Below are 8,014 nucleotides of genomic sequence, written 5' to 3' on the forward strand. Positions count from 1 at the left end.
TGTTCTCTTCGGGGCTCAGGCAGAGAAAATGGAGGTAGGTTGCTCACCAGTGTAACTGTTCTCTTCGGGGCTCAGGCAGAGAAAATTGAGGTAAGTTGCTCACCAGCGTAACTGTTCTCTTCGGGGCTCAGGCAGAGAAAATGGAGGTAGGTTGCTCACCAGCGTAACTGTTCTCTTTGGGGCTCAGGCAGAGAGAATGGAGGAGAAAGAGTCAATCTTGTCAATGTCAATCTTCATCATCAACACATCAATGGTGTATGAGGAGCGTGTGATACATCAGGGTTAGAAACAATGTTTAATAGTCAATATAATGGAAGATGAACTAGGCCAGACCCCCACTGATTGTGCCCACTGCAATCCACACAGGCAAACACACGTGAATACACACTTTTAGAGACCATAAATCACTTCACTCACAAGTATGGCTTCAGTGCAGCGTTTCATCCTTACTCATCGAATAAATCCTAGCTTTCCACGGTGGGGGAAATCATAGAGCACTCTTCTCTGTAATGACAACTCCTTCTAATAGTCAGCTCCACATCACAGTAGCCCAAACGCTCACAAGAATCATGTAATCACAATTCAGCCCAAAATGTCGCTTAAAACTCTCTCTCTCTCTCCTCGGCCGATCTTGCTCCTGGCTTTCATCTGACCGACCGTCACCCGGAACCACTGTGCCGGATTAAGTTTCAATGGTGCACCATTCTGGGCCTAGCCTTCCTTCAGGTCGCATGGTGTACACGGGCATATCTGGTCTCTGTTGGCATTCTACGACGTAGGGCATAGTCTCCCATTGGTCGCTAAGCTTTCCCTTTCCCTGAAGTTGGTTGTCTCGTACCAGCACCCCCTCTCCAGGTAATAAAGGGGCAACCCCGGGTTGTCCGATCGTACAACCGCTTGTTCTTAGCGGCCGCTGTATTCAGGTGGTCGGTTACTCGGCGGTAGGCATAATGGAGCTGTTGGTGATGTCAGCCTACCCACTCGGTTATACTCAGAGCCCCCTCGGACGGCTCCGTTCCCAGGAGTAAGTCTACAGGTAAGCGCATATGTCGACCAAACATCAAGAAAGCCGGAGCGTACCCGGTAATGCTATGCACAATGTTGCCAAGGCTTGCACCAGGGCGGGGAGACATTCCACCCACTGGGCCTGTTGGTCGATTACCAGGGTCCTCAGTAAGCCCAACAAGGTCTGGTTGAACCTCTCACACCCTCCATTACCTTGGGGGTGGTACTGTTAGATTGTTACTTTGTCTAGGTATCGAGGTATTATCTCCTTCGTTAAGATCTTAACTACCGTCTTAGCATCTTCCTTTGCGCATGGAAATGCTTCTGGCCACTTCGAGAACCAATCAATAATTACCAAGAGATATTTTAGATTACCTATCGGCGGCATGTGAGTGAAATCGATTTGCACATGTTGGAAAGGTGATTCTGGATGCGGCAACGCATCATGCTTAGTTGGTTTGTGCGGATTTACCTGCGCACATGTTAGACATGCGTCCAAAACAAGTTTCGCGGTCTTATACACATCAGCAATGCAATACAATTGATTAATTGCCTGAACAACTTTTGCACAGCTTGTGTGAGACAAGCCATGGTAGTGCTTTATTAGAATAATTAATCCTAGCTTTGGTATTGCGATTCTACCCTTGTCGTCTCTTATAATCCCTCCTTTATCTGAAGCACAACCACTTTTGCTCCAATGCTGCAAATCTGCCTGTGTTGGCTGACTTTGTACGATTTTGATGTCAATATCAGGTATATTCGTTATGTCCACGGTCATTGCTATCTGTGTTTCGTCTTTTTGGTCAAATGGCGATTTAATCTGCTTTTTGGCTGCTGCCTCAGCAGCTTCATCAGCCCTGCGGTTTCCTAACGTTCGTTCATTCTCCCCTGAAGCATGACCTTTTACCTTCACTATGGCCACTTCGAGCGGGAGCTGAACTGCTTCTGTCCTATCAGATTAGCATGTGCTATGGGTTTACCATCAGCTGTTTTGAAACTTCTTGCTTCCCAAATTTTTGCAAAATGGTGAAGAACACTCCACGTGTACTTGGAGTCTGTGTAAACTGTTGCTCGCTTCTCTGTAATCAGCTCACAGGCCCTTATTAATGCTATCAATTCTGCCGCTTGAGCCGAATTGTAGTCTAGAGCAAAAGCTTCTATCTCCTCGCCTGAGTCTGAAACCACAGCATAGCCACAAAGGTAGACACCATCACAGGGCTTTGAACAAGACCCATCATTATAGATGTGTTGTCGTCCATCTAGGGGCGTATCCAACAGATCGACCCTAGAAGAACAAGAAGTTGTCAGTTCAAAGATGCAATCATGATCAACAGTCAAATGTGCCATATCCATCATGCCCAAAAGTCCCAGCAAAGCAGGATTAATGCCTGCTGTCGTTTGTATATCAAGATTTTTCGTAGCCAGCAAAATAGCCTCGTACCCTGATCGTCTTTGTGCTGTCATGTGTTGTGTTTGCATGTTGTGTAAAATTGCGCCGACCTGATGCGACGCATACAATGTCATTAGGTGTGACAGAACAGTTTTCTCTGCCATTTGCACAATCAAAGCAGCTGCAGCCACAGCACGAAGACATGCTGGCATACCTGTGACTATGTTATCTAACTTTTTAGACAGATATGCTACTGGTCTATATGTGGATCCATGCAGTTGCAACGGGACACCAACGGCTACACCCTCTGCCTCCCTAGCATGCAAGTGAAAAGGTTTGGTATTGTCTGGTAGGCCCAATGCTGGTGCTTTAATGATGGCTGCTTTTAATGCATCAAAATGTTCATCTGCCTCGGACGTCCAGTCCAGACGTGTGTTGGGCAGTGTTTTGTGATCAATCAGACCTCTCAGGTGCCTATCATGAATTGCGCAGTCAGGTATCCACGATCTGCAATAGTTCTCTAGTCCCAGAAAACTTTGGAGCTGCTGTACTGTTCGTGGGGACTTAATGTTTCTTATCAGTTGGATCCTGTCTGTGGATATTGCTCTGAGGCCTTGCATCAGTACATGACCTAAGTAGTTCACCTTAGTCTGGACCCATTGGAGTTTTTCTTTCGAGGCCTTGAAACCTGCGTCCGCAAGCACATTGCACACAATCACAGATGCTCTTTCACAGTCCTCCTGCGTCTCCCCCGACACCAGGATGTCATCTGCAAACTGAAGCACACACACTGTTGATGGCAAAACATTCAAAATAAGCAAAGTTCTGCGCACTGCTGCTGAAAAGACAGCGGGTTAATCCACATAGCCCTGTGCAAGGCGCTTCCACTGATATTGTTGCCCTCTATATGTAAAAGCTAACAATGGCTGAGTCTCTGGGTGAACTGGCACAGAGAAAAAAGCTGCACACAAATCAATGACAGTAAAATACTTGTGTGAGTATGGCACAGTGGTATGATTAATTGATTAATAGCTCTCAGGTCCTGAGTTAATCTCCAAGTTTTCCCATCGGCTTTCACTACAGGGTTAATTGGTGTGTTGTATGGTGAATGTGTTGGTTCGAGGACACCCTGCTGGACAAAATTTTCAATCAAAGGCTTAATACCTTCCTCTTTATCCTTTGACAAACGGTATTGTTTAATGTACACAGGTTTATTTGTTTTAAGCTTTGCTTTATAAGGTTCCATATCAATGAAACCAGTGTCATCCTTGAACTGAGACCATAACAAAGGGTTAATCATGGAGTCCACCCGTGCAGGCATGCTGGCACAGGAAACTGGCGTGTGTGAGCTGGTAATGGATCAATGAATGCCTGTAAACTGGACAGAAAAGAGAAAACAACTTGTTTTGCAGTGAATTTAATATCCATACCCAATTTGTGCATCATATCACGACCTAAAAGTTTTAGTGGAGCACCTGGTATAATTGTAAATTTAGGAATGTTAGAAGCTGCCCATTCACCATAAGGGTAAAGTAAGGCAAATCCTCTCCATTATTTGATTAATGTTAGGGTCATCATACATAACTCGGAACTGACATCACTCTTTGGGCACCCCTATGCTTGGTTGGGGTGCCATTGGGTTTGAAAGGTTGTACCAGTGTTCTCGTTACTCCGCTGTGGTGCGCGTCTCCTATCAGCAGAGTCATACTCTGCAAGATGTGATGGGGGCTGAATGTCACCCGAGGTCAGCTTTGGCGTCATGTGCCTCTGCAACTGCCTGCACTGACGTCTGAAATGGCCCCTCCTTCCACAGTAATAACATACCATATCTGACTTCCCCCTTTGTTGTGTGCCTGTCTGTGGGTAAGAAGTTTGATTGCGGTTATATGTAAACATGGCATTTTTTTAAATTTTAACTGTGAAACCACCCGATGCGTCAAGTTCCCTTATTCGTTTTCTTAGAGTCTCTATGGACATCTCGTGCAAATTCGATGTGGTGATTCTGATTAATTGCGCTTGCTTCGCATTCCTGTTATTCAACATTGTGTTTATAAACAGAGGCTTTAACTCATGGGAAGTTTAGAATCGTCGGTCCACGTTCTTTGAAAACGCACAAAGAATTCAGACACAGATTCTTTCGGTCTTTGTTTAGTGCTGGCAGCAAACGATAAATCTGGTCTGCTACCTAGACGTTCATCAAGAAAAACTCTCAACTCTGTGAAAAATGTGTCAACATTAGCAACCTTCTCCCAAAAGAATTCATGCGGGTTTTGAGACATACCACTGCCGTTAATCTTATCATTGTCGGATGATAACGTGGGGCACTTTTGTACTAACATTTGTTCAGTTACATCTCCCTCGAGCGTTCTCAATAAAACTGCCCTGAAATCGCTCCCTGCAAAATGTGCATATTTTGTATGCGTCTTTAAAACAGTCACATATTTCCCTACTTCTTGTGGGGATGGCAGACTCTTACAAATTGATTCCATATCAGACATTTTTAGCGGTCTAATATTTACGGTATTGCCAGCTCGGATCCAAACCATTGAATTCTGAGGTGCATCACACGCAACAAGTTCGTCATCTAACTTTTTGTTTTCCGTGTTTTTAACAGTTTTCACGTTTTCAATTGCGTTGCGCTGTGCGCTGGGTTGAATGTTCTCGGGACCATTTTTCTGCTGCACAGGGGCTGACGGCAAAGTTTCGGGCTGGCAAAAAAGTGCTGTATGACGGTGGCATTTTAGATGCACCCTACTTTGCTACATAAGCAAGAATTAGTTTTTTCTCAGGACCTTCATCCCAAACCTTTTTATAATCTTTCCATAGAGCATAAACTTTAATCATGTATGTATAATCCCAATTCGGATCACCCCACCTGTCTTTCACCATACTTTTTGCCCTCTCGATTCCGTCATCCGAAAATGAACCTTCTCTCGGATACGGCGAATCAATTTGTGGTTTCATTTTCTTCGACCACCCTGCGAGATTACTGACATACGGTTCGATATAAAAACCTTGATCATTTCTATACATAAATGCAACTGGCGTTTCGCCAGGCAGCGGACGTTTCGAATTAGAACCTCCCATCTTCCACTTCAAAAACACAGATTAGTATTGGGGTTTAGTATTTGGAACCCTGAATGCTCAATCGACTGTTTCAACTATAATGCATGTATCGTATTTTGACCCTGGGTGATTTTGATTCACCTCACTTTTTAGTCACACTCTATCAACATTCGATAATGATTCAAATATGAATTTATCTCCCTAAACAGAATTTCTGAAATAACAAAAGATGACAAAAGCTGTTTCTGAATGACAAAGCTAACACCGCGATCACCATATACAGTAACATGACTTGTATATCTTACTTGTGCGTTAATAATTGTTTTCAGGCAATTACTGTTGTGCGCAACCGCATCACAACAATGGGAATTAAATCCCACTAACAATGAGCGCTAAACCATATACATTAACATGACATGTATATCTTACTCGTTAATAATTGTTTTCAGGCAATTACTGTTGTGCGCAACCACGTCACAACAATAGGAATTGAATCCCACTAACATTGAGTGCTAAACCTATTTCGTCTCTCTACGAAATATTAATCACCAGAATCCTACAGGATAAGTGTTATATTTGCTTCAATCTAAATTTGTCAAAGAAATATCAGAGCATTTCTTCCAACCAAAATTTGTCAAAGAAATATTTTAAAACACTTACCATTTTAATCGTCGGTGCGCCTGCCTCAGCTCGGCTTTAGTCTCTTGGTTCGAAGAGGTTTTCCCACTTTCTCGGCACGAGCCCCCAAATTGTAAGATTGTTACTTTGTCTAGGTATACAGCTTTCATGAGTTGAAGGGTCTAGTCGACGGAGCAATCAGAGGAACCGGATCCGGGGACCAAGAATGACACAGACACAGAAGTGTAGTTCACTCAAAGTCAAAGTTTACTAAAGATGGGTTCAGTATATATATATGCATACGTAAGGAAGTGACGAACATATCACTTATATCTGAACATATCACACAATAACAAGATAACACAATAAATCTGACATTGGTTAGGTCAACGTGTACTGAGCACGCCGTCATAATGGAGATCGGTTAGACAAAACATATATCTGTACTTGCAATGTTGAAACAGATCGGACACAGAGAATTCTGGATTCTCACAACTACCTTCACTTTGGCTCCCCACAGGTAATCCCTGAAATTTTCCGCCTTGGCCCATTTCATCGCCAGGAGCTCGATCTTAAAGGAACTGTAATTCGACACATTCCGTTCGGCAGGGTGAAGGCTCTGACTTGCATAAGCGATCACTCTCTCAACCCCCTGTTGTCACTGGGCCAACACTGCTCCCAGCCCCGCGTTACTCGCATCCGTGTATAATATAAAAGGTTGAGTAAAGTCAGCATACGCCATAATTGGGGCAACAGCTCTCGCTTGAGATTTTGAAAGGCCTCTTCGCACGCTGGTTGCCAGTAAACAGAGAGGGAGCCTCGACCACGAGGGCGTCCAGTGCCCGCAAGGAGCTGATTATGTAATTCAAACTGATTATGTAAGATTAACGAGACATTTATTTACAAAGACAAAATAAAAACCCAACAGGAGGTAAAATAAAAAGAACAAGGGTAGAAACATGGTGGATGGACAGGAACACGGACCAGCTAAACTTAATAAGACTAAAGATAACAATTGACATGAATTACTGTGTTGAGGAAGGCGGGACGAGAGCCCTGAGGTGGGGCCGGTGGTGTGAGTGATAGTTGGAATCAGCTGTGCGTGCACCAGTCCCGCATCTAAGGGAGGAGATCGGGAGCTTAAGAGGACAAGTTGCAGGACTGTTGACAAGGGGACTGGGCCCGGAAATGTGTTACGTTTGTGTTTATGTTTTATGGCTTTACTTCCGTGTTCATTGTTTGTTTATTTTTTATTAAAGTTTTGTCGAATGTTCGCCGGTTGCCACCTCCTTCCTTCCCTTTTATGAATCTTCATTACAATTACAAATTGCTAGGCCCGGCTAGGCACAGTAACTCAACCACATGAATCAAAATGAACCCACACAAGACAAAAAACACAGGGGCAATAAGTAAGGGATTAAATCAAGAGGGGAACAGGAGCAGGGCAGGAAAGAGCATTGTGTTAACAACGCAAGGTTGTGGGTTCGATCCCAGTGGATTGCAGATACCTATGTACATTTACATTTAGTCATTTAGCAGACGCTTTTATCCAAAGCGACTTACAGATGAGGAAACATTGGAAGCAATTATAACAACATAGGCAACAAAATACATAAGTGCATCAAACTAGTCCATTAAAGCCTAGCACAGTGTACAAAGCTAAGAATAGTGAGGTTAGTAAGTGTTTTACCTATGTATAGGATAATGCAATGTAAGTCGCTTTGGATAAAAGCATCTGCCAAATACCTAAATGTAAACAAGCAATTGCAAGTAGACGAGAGGGCGGGAACAGAGACGAGACCGGAGAGAGTGTATGCAAGGCCATAATGGCCATAATTCTATATAGAGAGGCATGTGCATTATTCTTGGAGGGGGGACCCGACGCCCAGGGTTGGGAACCACTGGTACAGTATATCAGGTGCTGAATGGGGAACA

The sequence above is a fragment of the Barbatula barbatula genome, assembly GCF_947034865.1.
Source record: "Barbatula barbatula genome assembly, chromosome: 10".
Taxonomy (NCBI): Eukaryota; Metazoa; Chordata; class Actinopteri; order Cypriniformes; family Nemacheilidae; genus Barbatula; species Barbatula barbatula.